Source organism: Cryptomeria japonica, chromosome 8, assembly GCF_030272615.1.
Source record: "Cryptomeria japonica chromosome 8, Sugi_1.0, whole genome shotgun sequence".
Taxonomy (NCBI): Eukaryota; Viridiplantae; Streptophyta; class Pinopsida; order Cupressales; family Cupressaceae; genus Cryptomeria; species Cryptomeria japonica.
In genome coordinates, this window is record NC_081412.1 from 70,114,708 (window position 1) to 70,133,239 (window position 18,532).

The window sequence follows — 18,532 nt, forward strand, 5'->3', positions numbered from 1 at the left end:
TTAACTAGTAAGCCGGAATTTTCTTTTGAGAGACTATAAACCCAATCAAATTGATGAGTAATATTTGATAGAGGAAGGTGGAGGATTCATCATGTGCGTGACATCATACATTTAAAAATAATTATGTTATTTCAGAGAATGCATATTATAAAATAATGTTGTTTTAGACTAATTTATCTTTATTGACGCTGGGCATGATCTCATTGGTGGTGGTAAATATGCCAAGTAAACAAGCCTTTGTGGGATAAAATTAAAATTGCAAAAATATTACTCAATCTTCAAACACATTAAATGTGTTGTTGAGAAGCAGGTGCCCACTCCATACGTTCTTAAATGATAATAAGATTGCTAAGAATGTAGTGGCTTTGAATGAAGCAAGTCAACATTGGACGAATTATGAAAACAACAAATGAACTCAAAGGGCAAGTGCTTTGGTAGAAACATTGAGTAAAGTGATAAGTTGCTAGCTAGAAATAAGCTTTGGATATCTTGTCTTAAAAATCAATTTGATAATGCCATAATTGAGTAGGGATCATGGAGAATTCTTAGAGAGATTTTTGGTAGGCTTGGAGCAAGTCTAGATTCATGAAGAGCTAAGTGGCTTTGGAAAAATCACAATGAAATCAATCTAACCTTAGAGCTTTGACATCAACTATGGACATAAGCGCTTTGGGAAACTCCTATAATGTGAGTTGGATAAGGGGTAGAGCTAATTGATGAGTAAGTCGATTAGGAACTATATCAAGACATTGTTGAAGTGTAGATTAGTGTTCCTAGGAGTGTTGCTTAGCTTAAAATACTAGTTTAAAATAGCCTAGGAAAGCTTGAGAGACATTTGGTAAAGAGTCCAAAACTTGGCTTTAAGAAAATGGATAAGAGAGTAGGAATACTTGTTAAATGAGAATTTGAATAAAATCTTTAGATGCCTTGTCTCACACTTGAACTACTGGGAGGATCTCCTCAACTTCAAGCATGTTATAGAGTTTGGTAACTTTTTATAATTGAAAATCAAAAGAATATTCTTAAACACAAAAAACACAAGCAAAACTTTTGAATATTGCAAGCTCTACATATTTTGAGACATGGACTATTTGATTGCCAAATTGATGGAGGAAGGTGGTTGTGTGAGAATAAGATTTTTTTTTGGTACAAAAGAGATTAGATAAGATGAAGACCTGTCAATGGGGCCTTGGTTTGCTAGTGAAGTTGAAAGGTTCTTAATGAGCACCACTAGGGATCAAGTCTTGTTGAGTGCAAGGCTCCAACATCAAAAAGGAATGAGGCTAGGATCCTGCCCCAACTGAATTTGACGGAATGGGTACTCATGAATCCTTGGCTCTTAACCGAAAAGATTTAGTCTAAAGCTCATGCTTCCATATCGATTAGCTAAAATGACTTTGTAGATTAAAAGTCTGCCATCATTAATCCACTCATGCTTTTCCATCAATGAATTCAATATTGCATACAAATTGGAGGTATTGGCTTTATCAAGTTAACTTTTCTTTGAATGGTGTTAGAGAGCGAATACAATATTGTCGAAAGTGTTTTTGCCGGCATTAGTACAAATACATCTTTTGTAATTATGTTATGTAGCTGGTACAAATACAGATTTCCTACTGGTTTTGTACTAGTACCCAAGATTATTGATAATTGCAAATTTTGCTCTTGTTTTCATATTCATTGCAAGAGTGACGAGTATACTGGTTCGCTTCAAAGAAATGTACGCTTTAATGGAAATTAATTCAGGATGATCTGTTACACCTAAAAGTGGCGGCGAATTTGCGTACTTTTTGAAAATCCCTATAGAGATATTGGTAAGAAACTGATAAAGGTTTCCTGCACTTTATTTTTGTAATGATTGAACACCGGTACAACAAAAAGGGGAAATTAATTCAGGATGATCTGTTACACCGAAAACTGGCGGCGAATTTGTTTGAAAATCCCCATAGAGATATTGGTAAGAAATCGATAAAAGTTTCCTGCAGTTTATTTTTGTAATGATTGAACACCCAGCACGTTTTTGCATGGGAAACCTTGAATTCCTGTTGGCATCGTAGACCCGTTTTACTCTGGATATTCAAAGCCCTAGTGTAGCCTTTAATTTTCTTGATTCATAATTAGTCTTTATATTCAGGGCTTTTGATTGATTCTGTGCTATGAATTAGGATTCAGAGAAGAATGGAATGGCCATTTTTTTAAAATCAGGGTTTGCAGTTCTTGAGTTGCTGAATTTGCCACTCTTTTCAGTTGGCAGAACACAAAGCAGTGAAGGGACTTTTTCAATCGTCGCTATAATCAGGGTTTCAGTATAGCTTTTGGTCCATCTTAATCTGGTAATCGTGATGCAGGTGTGTTTTTTTCCCTAAAAAATTGGCTTGTAAAATAGCAGACGTATGAGCCAAAAAACCAGTAAATGCCATTGAAGAAAAAAATTTGTTATTTACAAATGGATTTTTTCTTAAACATTTTAGTCCAAAACTGTGTGGGAATTTTATATTTTAGAAATCTGGGTACAATTATAGAGAAACTGGATCAATGATTGTTGGTTGTTGTTTAGAAAACTCCGGATGTAGGTGGAACTGCAAACCAGGTTTACTCCCGAGCCTGGGCACAAGGGCGGAATGCAGTGTACAAATTTTGAACAACATGAAGGTAAAACACAGCCTCTACTTTTATGGTTAAAATTGCCAGGGATTTCTTGTAATTGAAAAATTTAAGACGAATTTTAGAATTGGTTCGCTCGGTGATTATTAGTCACAAGCAATTTTACCATAACTATGAATGACAATTGATTTGAAAGGATTTCAGATAATTGATAGGAAGAAATCAGGAAGAGAAGAGAAAAAGAGAGAAATAAACTTTTTTACCCAAATTACATTCTGGAGTGATTTTATACTTTAATCATCGCACATTAGAAAACCTAAAAACTGTAGGAACGAAATCAGATTTGTTTTATATGTAGAGAACTATGATGTTATGCAGATCCTAGGGCTAAAAGACAAGCTAGTGAATGTGAAGGAGAAAAAGGAAAAGAAATAATTTTTTTCCCAAAACGCAGGGTGGGATGATTAAGGAAAAAATAATCATTGCACATTAAAAAGCACAAAAACTCTGGGAAAGAAATTTAAGTTTGTTTTATGTGTAGAGAACTGTGATAATGTGCAGACCTTAGGGCTAAACGACAACTTAGTGATTATGAGGAGTCTGGCCAACTGCCTTGGGATGTTGAAAGACACTGAGGGCAGGCATACCTAGAAACTGCTTTTCATTGCACTAAGACATTGCATATTTTCCTTAATCAACTAAGATTTTAAGTTTTCTGAGCATGGCATGTTTTCATAAAATGATTATTGGGATTCTAGATGGGATCGGTTCAGGCTCCTCACATGTGCCAACAACCCTTTAGAGTGACTTAGATGTTGATCTGACAGTGAAGTGGTGCCTCCTCGTGGGTTCAAGCCTTAGCTTATAGTTATAAGTAGAAGTTAATATTCATTATAGAGTTCCATTGACAGCATGAGAGATATGATGGAACCTGTAATTAGTCATCATCAGAAAAAAACATTCACTCAAGTTGTTGACTATTTAAAGGATTGGTTTTTTTACAGAGTGAACGGCATTGATAGAGCCTAAATAAAAGTGTATGATTGTTTGGATGAGTGATAGAGAAAGTAAGAAGGATGACAATCTTCTACTTGGAGCTGGGAGCTTTAATCTAGTTTTATACAAAAATTCCCCATGGAGAGAGACCTTGATAGGTTTTAAGGACACTTATCTACTTAGATGATGTGAATGCTAGAGTGGAAAGGACCCAAATTTTATTTTCTTGCAAAGATGAATTAGTATCCATCAAAGCTGTAGTGTTTGTTTAGAACCATGATTGTTTACCAGAGTCTGAGAAGAGTAAGCGAATGTTATACTGTAGCAAATATTCCCAGGGGTTTTCACATCTGCATTGAGATTGTTATCAGAGTATCTTCAGCTGAAAGCAAGATAACTGCAATCACAAAAGAAGAAAACTTGGCTCATTTGAAGGAGATAAATTGAGAGAGTTCCGAGCTCTAAGGATCTTTTCTTTAAAAGATTCTAATTTCTGACTCCTGAATGGCCCTTGGTATACTTCTGTAGGATCTTTTGTTGATTAAATGACAAAACATCCAGGTAAAGAGATTATGCAGAGTCCCAGGCACACGTGGAACGGTGCAGACACAAAACATAACGCATTCTCATCAAGGAGGAAAATGATGTCTTACATGAGTGAGCCAATATAATCAGTCAAGCAAGAGGTGCCCTACTTCAAACATTTAGTGCATCTCTTAATCTGCATCCTCTGCAAGCTGTCATTGAAAGTTTGAGACTCTAATTCACCAATATCCTTATCTTGCTCTTCTGCAACAGCTAAACTCTCTGTTGATGCTGGATTGCTATACTTTACAATGACCTAACCCTTCTGCAACAGGTAACCTTGAACAAATTTAGTTTGTTCCTTCTAGGACCATTGACTGTGTTGTGAACCAAGAGAGGTCTATCTTAGACACAAATTGATTTCATAAATGCTATATATGGTTATAAATATTGTTTTCAAATATTTGTTAATTTTGGAATAAGATTTACCCATAATGCATGATGTCATTTATAAATATATTCCTCATTTTAGTTTGGAGTGGGTGATGTAATTGGGTTTAGTATATGTGTCATTTCTCAGAGAATCTCAGAATTTGAATTGTGAAGATTCAAATCATTATTTAATGGTTGTATACTGTTTCAATTGTCGAGGTAGATTGGGGATGGTGCGTTTGGAGTGAAATTAAAGCCCATTATGTCATGCATTTTTAGACTTGAACATTGTTTTTCATAGGGCATATACCTGTTGGTTGTAAATGCAATTTTCAGGCATCTAGGGCCAGGCTATTTAAGGAGTACAACGAGGCTCGAAGAGAAAAATCTCTGGGTTTGAATATTAAACTTATATGACAATACAAATATATTCTAAGGGACAGCTCTCATCAGGGTGAGGCTGTTTTTCTGCCAGTTGACATTCATGTGTTCTACTATTTGGTTGTATTAAGCGATTCTTAAAGCAGTTTAATATGCTTTCCACTTTTGAATACAGGATCCTATAGAAACACCCTATCAATATGGTCCGCTCTAGCTTGCCATGACCGTTTCAGAGCAATGCCTGTAAGTTCCACCTCTAGTGAGGTTTGTTACAAAAACATTTCATCTAGACACCGTTTCAAGGTGTGTTTATCCACAGCAGTTAATTTCAACGTTGTCTACTTATTGCTCCAGATTTCAAATATATAGGCAAAAAACCAGAATTCTTGATTTCGTCTATTCCCTAGGATTGTAATCTGAAGATAATATATCTTTTAACAATGTGTGTGTTGAATCAGATGCATGAGACGAAAAATCAGAATTCTTAATTTTGTCTATTGCCCAGCATTCTACTGAATTTATCGGAAGATATATAATCTTTTAATAATGTGTTTGTGTTGACCTTCAAATCAGATAGGAGAGATATGCTCCAATGTCTTGAAAACTGCCTGGAACCCAGCATGGTCTCTACAATCTGTCTGTCATGCCATAATTACTTTAATGGCTCACTAAGAGGCAGACAGCCCCTTAAACTGTGATCATGGAGTGATTTACATTAACCATTAAGAACTTTGATGTACATACATTTGAGTGGAAGGGCTTTACTATTTTTTGTTTTTCAACATCTATTTCAGGCATTATTCTATGATCTAGTGATAATTGAATTTGAGGGTATCAGTCAATAACCAGAATGTGTACAAGGTTAGCAGCCATGCCTAACAGGGGTAATCGTTGAACTCTGATTTGTCAATTAAATTCAAACATATTTTAATGATGAGTTTCTTGAAACATAACAAGACCATGAGTGGTTAGTAAATGCTCAGTATTTTTCTACGCAAAATTGAAAAATGTACTTGATGCTTCTATTAACAAATCAACACCAGTTGAAAGAGAAACCATGTCAATACAATTAGGGGCATTTACAGCATGAATTCCAGCACCCCATGACAGTTTGCCTGTGACATTAATCTGTGTTCTCCATTAGCATAGATTATAGATCTGAATGTAGTTTGAGATTGTTGCACACTTCTACATTTACTTGCATGAGAATGTAAGTAAAGGTTCCAATTGTATCTTGTTCCCTTTAATTGTTTTTTCATCAAAGGAAGGAGCCACTACTCGATTGGGCTCTATTAGTTGTGATGTTGTTTGGAAGAGGGCCATTTATAATTTGAAAATTCCTTGTAATGAATGTCTTAAAATGGCTCTGCGTATGTTTCCAGAATGGCAGGGGATGTGAGTCATTTTTTAAGGGATGGTACAGGATGACAGCTAAAATAAAAGGGAAAATTATAAATAGAGAAAGTTTCAAATATTTATATGATGAGGCATTCATCAAATTCATTATATATTCATATAAGAAACAATAGAGCTGAATGGAGAATTCATACAAGTTGACATACAAACTAACAAAATTTGAATGCCTAATTATTTGAGTTTTCATTACCAATGTGTGTGCATATATAATAAAATAAAAAGGCCTGCATATATAAGTAATAGTAAAGCTAAATGGGAGCAAGTTGTTGTTGGGATTGCATTGCCTTCCTCCTTAGGAATCCAATGGTTAATGGTTGAAAGCAATTCCTTGGTGGTGATTAATGGTCTTAGTAAAGGCTCTTGTCCTCATTTGACATCCTAAGAGATTTCGAGAGGAAACCTAAGCTTTGTGCCTTTGTTTTAATGTTGTTTTTTCGTTATTGTTCAGTCTTCTAGTTTTGTGGATCAAGAACCCCTATTAGCTCTTTATAACTAATAGTGAGTGCACCAATTTTTAGTTGGAATTTATTTATTTATTTATTTTATGACCCCTTAATGCTTTTTGGACATTTGGTCTATTTGGGGCCTGTGCCTTTTATTATAGTGAACTTGTTTTCAAAGGGCAACACTATGGAGGACTGTAATGTCCCCTACTAGGATTTGGTCTATTCCAACTATAATTAATCTATTTCCAATTACTTATGGCTTAAACTAACTTGATTAAGAGTCCAAACTATCCTAACATGAATTCAAACAGGGATAACAGAGAAACATAAGCTTCTTTCTGATATTAACTTAAGGATTCTATCTGATTTATATTCTAATATTTATTATTAATATACATAATTATATCTTTATATATATTTTATACGTTATTTATTCTCAGATGTTATATTACTGCAGATTCTCAGAACAATTTATTCTCAAATATTTATTCACAGATTATTATTCTGAGATATTTATTCTGAGATTATTATTCTGAGATATTTATTCTCATATATATATATATATATATATAATTTGTTATATGTTAATATATTATTATTATTATCTATATTTATATTACTATCAAATTCTGCATAAGAACGTTGTCGGGCTTCATATAGTAAGCAGTCATACCGAGCACATCATCGCGCATACCACCAAGAACAAGGACGAAACTGCCCGTAACTTGATAACATTTTTGTTCTGTTCTGATCGGTGGTTTCTATTGGCCCACATGGTGCCTTATCACCCGATCACAAGTCTCTAAATGTTTTTTTGGCCTCTTTCAAATTAAGACGGCGTGATATGTAGCCCCGTGTTGAGTCGACCTATTACCTTAAATATCCGGCAAAGAGAATTGATGGGAGAGTCGTGCCTCCTCACAACTCTTGCACCCATTATTTGATATCGTTCCTTCTGCTTCTAACTAATTAATTAGTTAAGCTAATGCAAATCATCGTTCCTCCTTGGCAATGAAAGCAAATCATCGGGTCCAAGTAGCATCACACCATTTGCTGTTGTTAGCATGTCTTTTGTTTGACAATCACTTGCTTTCAATCGCCAACGTATATGTGTAGGGTATTATATTTAAATTGTGTTTATTATTTATAACATATAAATTGTGTTTATAATAATATAATATTAATTTTATTTGAATATTTCAAGAATATTATTAGTAATAAATATTAATTAAATAATAATATTTAATAAATAAATAAATTACAAATAATCATTTTTTATTAATTATTATAATTATAAGTGTTATGTATATATGACGATGAGGGAGGGACATGCCATTCCTCCATTCTCGAAATTGCTTGTCCTCAAGCAATTGACAATTTTCTCGTTTGAGTCATTTCGTAATAAAACACAAGGAATACATAAAGTCACGAAGCAGTCATGAAGTATACACATAACACATGTAAGGTCACGAGGTAAGAAATCTGAATATATGCAATATACCTGAATACATGCAAGGAATGAAGCATGAGGCATTTAAAATATGTAAGACAGGAAGGGTATGAAGTAATACACACACAGACATGTAAATGCGTGCAAGACTTGCAGAATATATGAAAGTCTTGAAGCATGGACATATGCATGCAGCAATAATACACGTAAAATCTAAATTGTACATGTCATATGGATGTGCAAGGCATGTATATGAAACACACAAAGTAAACACTCTATATACAAACTCAATACATCAAGCATACACACGAAATACATATAGTACATAAGGTATGGAGTATACACTTAGATCTGCTTAAGTTAAGTAGCAGGAATTCACTCAAGTCATATATGTTGGTGTTGGAAATAAGCTACACCCAGACCGACAATGAACTGGTCTAAGAGGGGCCAGTAGCTCAGTGGTAGAGCACTCCAGCAACGTATGGAAGGTCCTAGGTTCGAGTCCTAGCTGGTCCATGTCTCAACATGGTATCCGAGCCAAGTTAAGGAAGATCATATTAAAATTCTGTAACGATCTCATAAACTTTCACCAGGGTATTACTAAGATAACATTCCCATAATCCTAATGGCAACCGGAGTTAGGTTTGAAGATAGACTAGATGGAGCATCCAATTTTGTATCTTGGAAATTCAGGATCATGCTTGTTTTGAAAGAAAATAAAATTGACTCCCATGTCAAAAGTGAAATTCCTGAACCCTCTGATGATATAGAGAAAATTCAGTGGAGCAAGGACAGTGAGAAGGCCCTTAAGATAATTGTGGATTCAGTAAGAGACCACATTGTACCAGTTATTTCTAAATATGAGACGGCCTTTCAGATGTTCAAAGCACTAGCTGACATTTATGAAATCAACAACACTAGCAGGGCTCTCACCCTAAAGAATCAACTACACCATATAAAGATGAATAAAGGAGAAACAATTACATCCTATTTCTTGAGGATCACTGAGCTTAGGGATCAACTATCCACTATTGGACATCTAGTAGACAACAAAGAACTTGCTATGATGGCCCTAAATGGACTTCCTACCTCATGGGAATCGTTCATTCAAGGAATCAGTGCTTGTTCTAAATTTCCCAAGTTTGATAGATTGAAAACCGATTGCATTCAAGAGGAATCTTGGCTTGTCACAAGAGGAATAAAACAAAACAATGGTAACGAAGACATTCAAGTTCTAAACTCTAATTCCCACAAGAAAGGAAAGAAGAAGAACTTTAAGAGAAAGAGGGACAACAACTCAAACGGGAAGAGGTCTTCAAAGAAGAAGAGAGACATTTCTGAAGTACAATGTTTCAGATGTGACCAATATGGGCACTATGCAATGAAGTGTCCAGACAGGATCAAACAACAAGCTTCAATGGCAGAAATTAAGAAAGGGAGTAATTCCGAGAAGCTAGTCTTCTACTCAGCCCTCTCTAGTCAAGTCACCTCCAGTTTCAACACATGGGTGATTGATAGAGGAGCACCTCGACACATCACTGGATTTCGTGAGCACCTAGATACACTTGTGGAAAGTTCAAATGAAGAAGTGACAATTGGTGATGACTCAAATTATCCAGTTATGGGAATAAGAGCTTGCAATATCAACCTAAAGTCAGGCATATCCCTACAACTGATTGGAGTTCTATTTGTACCTGGTATAAAGAGAAACCTTGTTTCAATTTCTGCACTTGAAGATAAGGGTTACAGATTAACCTTTATGGAAGGAAATATACTTGCTTGGCCAAAGAACTCCACCATCAAGAAAGCCCACACCATTGGAGTAAGACAAGAGAGCCTCTACAGATTTTGCACCACTCCACCTCTAACCTTGATTCATGAGACTCTAGATTCGAATGAACTTTGGCACAGAAGATTAGGGCACCTTCATTTTCATTCCCTACCTAAGATAGAGAAGATGGTGATCGACTTACCCAAGCTAAGTCAAAAATTTGAAGGAGCTTGAAAAGGGTGTGCCTTGGGAAAGAATACTAAAGGGTCTTTTAATTCTAGCAATAGTAAATCCAAAAATGTATTAGAATTAGTTCATTCTGATTTATGTGGACCCATGTCTGTACCCTCATTAGGGGGATTTTTATATTATGTAATATTTGTAGATGATTATTCTAGGAAGACGTGGATATAATTTTTGAGGTACAAAGAGTTTGAAGAAATCCTTTCTAAATTTAAGGAATTCAAAGCTCTTGCATAAAATATGACAGGTAAGAAAATCATAACCTTAAGAACAGACAATGGGGGGGAATACAGTTCTGATATGTTTAAAGATTATTGTATAAATGCTGGGATTAAGAGGGAGTTAACTGTACTTTATAACCCACAACAAAATGGGGTAGCTGAAAGAAAGAATAGGACTATAGTAGAAGCTGCTAGGGCTATGTTGTTTGACCAAAATATAGAAACCTCATTTTGGGCTGAAGCATCTAGGACGGCTGTGTACATTCAAAATAGATGTCCTCATTCTCTTCTTGACAATAAAACCCTTGAAGAAGCTTTTACTGGCAACAAACCTGACTTTTAAGTCATTTCCGGATCTTTGGGTGTTTAGTCTATATTCATATCCCCAAAGAAAAGAGGTCAAAGTTAGAACCTTTTGGAAAGAAAGGAGTATTTGTTCGGTACAGTGAAACCTCTAAAGCCTACAAAATATACATACCTGGTCAAAGACAAATTGAACTAAGCAAAGATATCATCTTTGAGGAAGACATAGCATTCAAGAGGTCCAAAAGCTCTAATGAATTAGAACACCAAGATCCTCCTATAAGCTTGGATGAGGATTCCACCCCTGAGATTTAGAGGGAGACCCCTAAAGATGCTGAGCATGAAGTTCAAGGTTTACCTTTAGAAGAAAATTATCCCGAAACTAGGAAGAAACCACTTTGGGCTAAAAGGATGCTTCAAGAAGCTGAAAATTATGTTGCTCCAAAGGGGACCTTTAGAGAAAGTAAGAGACCTAACCTATTTTCCAGTTATACTGCCTTGATGAGTGAGATCATTGATGCAGAACCTTCCTATGTTGGAGATGTGCTCAAGCATCAAGTTTGGAAAGATGCTATGTTAGAAGAGTATCAGTCAATTATGAAAAATGATGTCTGGGATATTGTGTCTAGGCCTAAAGGCAAATCTGTGGTATGTTCTAAATGGCTCTTCAAAATCAAACATGCAGCAGATGGCAACATTGAGAAGCACAAAGCAAGGTTTGTTGCTAGAGGTTTTTCACAGAAAGAAGGTATTGAGTATGAAGAGACATTTGCTCATGTTGCTAGATACACTTCTGTCCGAGCAGTTTTGTCTATTGCAACATCTAAAGGATGGAAAGTCCATCAAATGGATGTTAAGACTGCTTTTTTGAATGGTAAGATTGAAAAAGAAGTTTATTTGGAGCAACCTGAAGGTTTTGTGATTCATAAGGCTGAATCACATGTCTGCAGATTAAATAAAGCTCTATATGGACTGAAACAGGCCCCTAGAGCATGCTATGAAAGAATTGATCACTACCTCTTGGAATTAGGGTTTTCCAAGAATGAAGCAGATCCAAATCTCTACTACAAGGTAATCAATGGTGAATTATTAATTCTTATTCTTTATGTTGATGATCTACTAATCACAGGAGAGGATAATTGTATTTCTCAATGTAAGAAAGAATTAGCCTCTGAGTTTGATATGAAAGATTTTGGAATTCTTCACTACTTCCTTGGATTGGAAGTTTGGCAGCAGGTAGATGGTATAATCCTTAATCAAGGAAAATGCACCATTGATATACTCAAGAGATTTGGAATGATGGATTGTAGATCCATGACCACACCTATGGAGACAAATCTGCACAAACTAAAGGAAGCAGCTGTAGAATCAGAGTTTGTAGATTTTACCCTCTATAGACAGATTATTGGATTTCTGATGTATTTGGTAAACACAAGACCTTATATATGTTATGCTGTTAATGCACTAAGTCAGTTCATGTGTGAACCTAGGGAAATACATCTTGTTGCTGCAAAACATATTCTGAGATATCTTCAAGGAACTATTGGTTTTGGTCTGAAGTATAAACATGTAGACCTTTACCTACATGGATTCACTGATTTTGATCGAGCTGGAAGCGTGGTTGACAAGAAAAGCACATCAGGATGTTGCTTCAGTTTAGGATCAGGAATGATCTCATGGATATGTAGAAAACAGTCTTTAGTTGCTCAGAGTTCTACAGAAGCTGAATACATTGCAGCCTCCATGGGAGCAAGAGAAGCAGTATGGCTTCGGAAACTGCTTGTAGGACTGTTTGGTCAACCCTTAAATCCTATTGTCATCTACTGTGACAATCAGAGTTGCATCAAGCTTTCAATGAATCCAGTATTTCATGACAAGTCTAAACACATTGAGATTCCTTATCACTATGTTCAAGATATGGTGGAAAGGAATGTGATTTGACTGAATTATATTGGTACAAGTGATCAGATTGTAGACATTCTTACCAAGCCTCTCTCCAAGATCAAGATTGAACACTTTAGAGATAAACTTGGTATGGTTGAAAATGTTATTTAATTTTGAGATGGAGTCTCATTTATTTTGATATACTAATATATTAAAGATGTTTAGTGTGTAAACTCTTTTATTTGTCATGTGTGTGACTCCATGACTGCATGGACCTTCTGTGAACATTATTGAAAGGTGACGACTTTTCAACAACGAACACTTGTTTTAAATTGATATTGTAAGGTGATGATTTTACAATTATCAATTTAACTATCTTGATGGATATCATGTGACTTGATATCTGTGGACATGTCATGATAGTATATATATATATATATTGTTAATTTTAGTACTTTTAGATTGAATAAAACTCAGAAAATCAGAATTAGTTTCAACTAGGTTAATTAAATTTATTGATTTCCAGATTTAAGCATAGTAAAGGAAATGAGTTCAAAAGACAAAGCATAGTTACCCTGGGAAAACCTCCTAGGAGAAAAAACCCAGCAAAAGGATCCTCAGATCTGATTATGATTTTGAATTCAACTGATCATTACACACTTATCTGGAGTATAGAGGTTGCAGTCACAAGGAAGATGAGATAGAAGTCTTCACAATTAGTTTGCTAATGAAGATCACGATTTGCAGTCCTCCTAATCAGATTTGCTGTGTGTTACCAGGGTAGCAACACCTTTCAAGTAGTTCGCAATCCTTCTAGGGTTTGTTTGGGCCTTCAATGGAGTTCTCTATCTTGATGGTGATCTACTGCATTCGGTAGAATTCGTTGTCTTCTATAATGTTCTGCTGCACTTCAATGTGGATCGCTGATGTCAACTGCCTTGATTCAATATTTCGCTTCCTTAGAACATATTTCACACCTTTCTTACAAAAACTGAATGGATGAAATTATGAGAAGTATATGCTATATTTATAGGAGTCATAATACTTCTCAATCATGTCGGCCTTCTTTGCAAATTAAACATTTTAATTATTTTAATTCCTTTTAAGTGAATTGGATAGGGTTGGCCCTATCATGGAGGCAAGTTGGGTTTGCATGTAGCGTGGAGGCCTTCTAGGTGGAGCCGAGAGGTATTGGGCCTGGCCCTATATGTTGGAGGTGGATTCCAATGTTGCCCAAGGCAATTGGAATCCGCCAGCCCTAATTACAAACAACATATATCTCTGAGACATTATGGTAGATATCTGTTGGTTGATATCATTAAATAAACCATAATTATGATAGAGATCTTCATGGTGAATATTATGAACATAATATTCGTGGACATGCCATGAAATCATTATCAGTATGGTAAGCATCATGTGACTTGATGCCAATGCACATACCTTACTTGATAACTATGAGTTATGGTGAGTATCATGAGACTTGATATTCATTGTTGAACCATATCTTTGAATATCACTATGGTGTGATATCTCCTCTCTTCACAATCAATGGATGAATTGTGATGTTTTCTCTAACATGAAATGTGTCCTCCCTAGTTAAGAGGGAGTGTTAAATTTTGTAACGTCGGTCATACTATTTCATGCTTCCAATATATATATATATATATATATATATATATATATATATATATATATATATACACCGTTCATGGTATCAGGTGGTAAAGCGATTCTCAAACAAGTTGCACTCCTTCCGATCGGGTAAGTAAATGGTGACTAGTTTATATACTGTGGTGAGAGGTACGTAGGGAAGATATCTCTTCACTACGTAACCCCTCATCCACTTATATAGCATGCTTACATTGAGGAGGATGGACACACCGAAATTAATAAGCGTTGTGCATCTTCAAAACACGCTATAGCAGATAAAATACAACTTTCAGATCATATCTCCATCTCTTCTATTCAGATCATAAAATACAATTGATACCATGTTGAGACATGGACCAGCTAGGACTCGAACCTAGGACCTTCCATATGCTGTTGGAGTGCTTTACCACTGAGCTACTAGCCACTCTTGGACCAGTCCATCGTCGGTTCGGGTGTGGCTTATTTCCAACACCAACACCCCCCCTTAAGCCACACCTCTCATGTGCTTGGGGCTCCTAGCCTAGACCTGGCTTTGATACCATGTTAAGTTCTTTCAAAATTCTGTGATCAAAATAGAAGAGATGGAGATATGATTTGAAAGTTGTATTTTATTTGCTATAGCGTGTTTTGAAGATGCACAACACTTATTAATTTCGGTGTGTCCATCCTCCTTAATGTAAGCATGCTATATAAATGGATGAGGGGTTACGTAGTGAAGAGATATGTCTTCCCATGTGGGAAGACACATCTCTTCCCTACGTACCTCTCACCACAGTATATAAACTAGTCACCATTTGCTTACTTGATTGAAAAGAGTGTGTCTTGTTTGAGAATCGCTTTACCACCCGATACCATGAACGGTGTATATATATATATTGGAAGCATGAAATAGTATGACCGATGTTACAAAATTTAACAATATAGAGCATACAAAGCATGAAAATCACACATGGAAAAATATGTGAATCATCCACAAGAATACACTCAAGGCATGAGTCATTCATAATGCATGTAGACATATAAATGCATGGAAGGCATGGAGTATACATGTCAGGGGTAAAGCAGTATGACAGGGACACAAACATGAAACAATATTTTAGATACATATCATACATTTAGTGCAGGAAAAAAAAAATGAAGTATACACAAAGTATGAAGTAGCACACATGTAAACATAAGGTAATACTCATAAGGCACGAAGCATAGATGTAAGGCATGTAGCATTCACGTAAAACACCAAGTAATATATAGGACATGCAAGGCTCGAAGCAATATACACGAATATACGTAAAACATGAAGCAAGGCACATAAGGCAGTAAAGCATGAATAATTCATATGAATACACGAAAAATCATGAATCATGAAGTATATAGAGGAATACATGGAAGACAATAAGCATGAAGCAATACACTTAAATACATATTGGACGTGTAGTGCAAGAAAAACAGGAAGTATACTCAAAGTATGAATTAACACATGTAAACATGAAGTAGTATGCATAAGGCAATGGAGCATTTACGTAAGCACAAAAAGCAATGCACAAGTGCACTTAAGGTACCAAGTATATATAAGAAAGGCACTCATGGAGTGAATATGCTGAAGACACAACAGTCTTATAGAAAACACATAATTACAGGAAACATACACAAGGCACATGAATACCCTTAAAACATGAAATATACACTTAAGGCAATAAGTACAAACTTAAAGTATACACATAGGATATAGAGAATAAGCATAAATATACCTAAGGGAAGAAGCATTTTCATAAAAAACACATGAAATACATGTAAAACACATAAAAATGAGCAAAGCAATAGGCATATATACAGGTACTTATACACATGTAGCCATGAAACATATACATTTGCAAGGCATGAATATACATATGGCTTGAGTAATACACATGAAAACACTCAAGACATAACTAGACATATAAATACACAGTATATATACAAAGAATACATGAAGCGTACATCAAGAAGCTGCGTGATGTAATCATGCCAAAAACATGACAACATTAAGCAATCTCATAAGTATTTATACAAAACATACACATGTAATGGAGCAATCAAGTTGAAGACATATCAGGCATATAGTAATGTAATGTCCCCAAGTAAGTTTAATCATTTAAGACATCATAATTCCAACATTCTCAAAGCAAATAGAAATAGAAATAGAAATAGAAATTAACATCACGATGGAGTTCAACTTAAAAACCTTACTACCAATGTAAGTTTGGAAAGGATTATGATCTTGAATAGGACGCTTTGATACCTCAGCGTGATGACTCCCTCAGGGTTTTTGGATCCAAGCCCAGACCTAATTTTGGGACGACACCCTCAAGGTCTTACATGGGTCGCTGATCTCTACCCATCTTGGGATAAATGTCCGATAATTTTACACATCCCTTTACCTATTCATTCATACAACCTTTCGACTACATTCATATTAAGGATTAACAATTTGTTTCTGTCTTGTGTAATTGTTCTATCTTGCTCATTTGCTAGTTACGGATAAGAGTTGGTATCATCCAGAATAAATAGTCTTGGATTCCTAACCTTAAGATATATGAATTCCCATGACTTCTTCATAAGTCGTGACTCTAATAAGAAACACATCTTTATGTAGAGGTGTCTTCTATCAATAATTAGTTGTTAATGTAATCGGTGGGAGTATATTACATTAGCAAATTTATGTATAAACAATGATTTCCATGATAAACATGTGATCATCGATTTTTAGTTGGAATTTAATTTTTTAAAATTTTTTATGACCGCTTAATGCTTTTTGGACATTTGGTCTATTGGGGGCTCATGCCCTTTATTATAGTGAACTTGTTTTCAAAGGGCAACACTATGGAGGACTTATTTTTTCTTTTGTGTTGTTTGTGTGCTGCATGCATTTTCTCATAACAATATATTCCAACTTTTTTTATAATGATGATTTAGTGGTAGGGAGAGTATGTTGCATTCGTTTGTTTTCCCTTTGGTGTGTGGTGGGTTGCTAGTTATGTGCCTTTGGTTTGTTGTGTCTCATGATGATACAATAGAGGAATAAACTAAAGTTTTTTATTGTAGTTGAAGCAAGTTTTGAATGAAACTCAAAGCTCTTTACAATAGTACATTTAGCCAAAAGCTAGGAAAACAATAAAAAATATAATTGAACATGCTAGCTACCACAAAACAATAGCCAAGTAGACACAATCCAACAACAATTGAACCAAATAACTAGAACAACCACCAAGGATGGCCAACTACACCACCCTTGGTCCCTTTCTAATGCTTTGAGCACCCTTGACTTGGGTACCTGAAACACAAACATATTTTAGATAAAGTTGTATGATTTTGATATGCATGGTTATGTTTTAGGTAAATGCTTGTGTTCTATTTTAATTTTCAAGGAGCTGATGGCGTTAGGGTTTCTCAAAGTGGTGTTTGGAGAGTTTGGATGGGTGATGAAGAGTCTTGTTCTAAGGTGACTATTTTAGAGGATTTTATTACAAGGTTAGTGGAGGGGGTGCTTATGGTAATGCATAAACTTTGGTTGTTGTACCTCCTATTCCTTCTCTTTTTTTTTGGAATTTTAAAGTGTTGTGTGTTGGGCCAAATACATCTTAGGGTGTGGGGAATGTGGCGTCTTTTAATACTTTGTATAATGTGCCAACTAGTGACAAGGAGTTGTCTCAAATTTAAAAGGATAGGAATGGATTAGAGTACAAATACCTTAACAATAGATGAACAAATTTGTAGTTTTTTTAGTGTGCCTTTCATGGTACCTGTTGACATGCTTTTTTTTGTGATAGCGCCTCACATAATAAAGTTACCAATGGTTACCTTACTCTCTCTTGATCAAGGTTAGGACGTATGCTAAGATTACAAAAAGATCAAACGACTAACTCCAAGGTTCCTTTGCGCAATGGACGTGACTCAGTTGACAACTGTGATTGCTAGTAATCCAAGGGGTCTTACGTTTGGATCGTTTTTTCACTTCTTTGTTGTGGCTGAAACTCCATCATCGGATATAATGATTTTGTGATGCTTCTACTTCGAACGAACCAAAATGAACTAAAAATAAAGGGGAAAACGTTTATAAGGATCTAAATCTACTCCTAAGGGTAGTGATATCAATAGATAGTGCTCTAGTGGATGAACTCCAAATAAACCAAGCTCTACTTTGCCAAGATAAACTACAACTACGCAAGAA

At 35.4% G+C, this 18,532-nt stretch overlaps 1 long non-coding RNA gene across 9 annotated transcripts in view; it reads left to right on the top strand.

Annotated features, from left to right (window-relative positions):
• Positions 1-1,377: 1,377 nt before the first annotated feature.
• LOC131046377 (uncharacterized) overlaps positions 1,378-18,532 on the top strand; it is a 35,972-nt gene continuing 18,817 nt past the window's right edge. The window contains exons 1-5 of one of the 9 annotated variants that reach the window (XR_009105984.2): positions 1,382-1,957; positions 2,166-2,652; positions 4,894-5,011; positions 5,114-5,181; positions 5,512-5,856. This is a non-coding gene — a long non-coding RNA (uncharacterized LOC131046377). The other 8 variants (XR_009105981.2, XR_009105982.2, XR_009105987.2 and 5 more) reach the window with 8 other exon arrangements.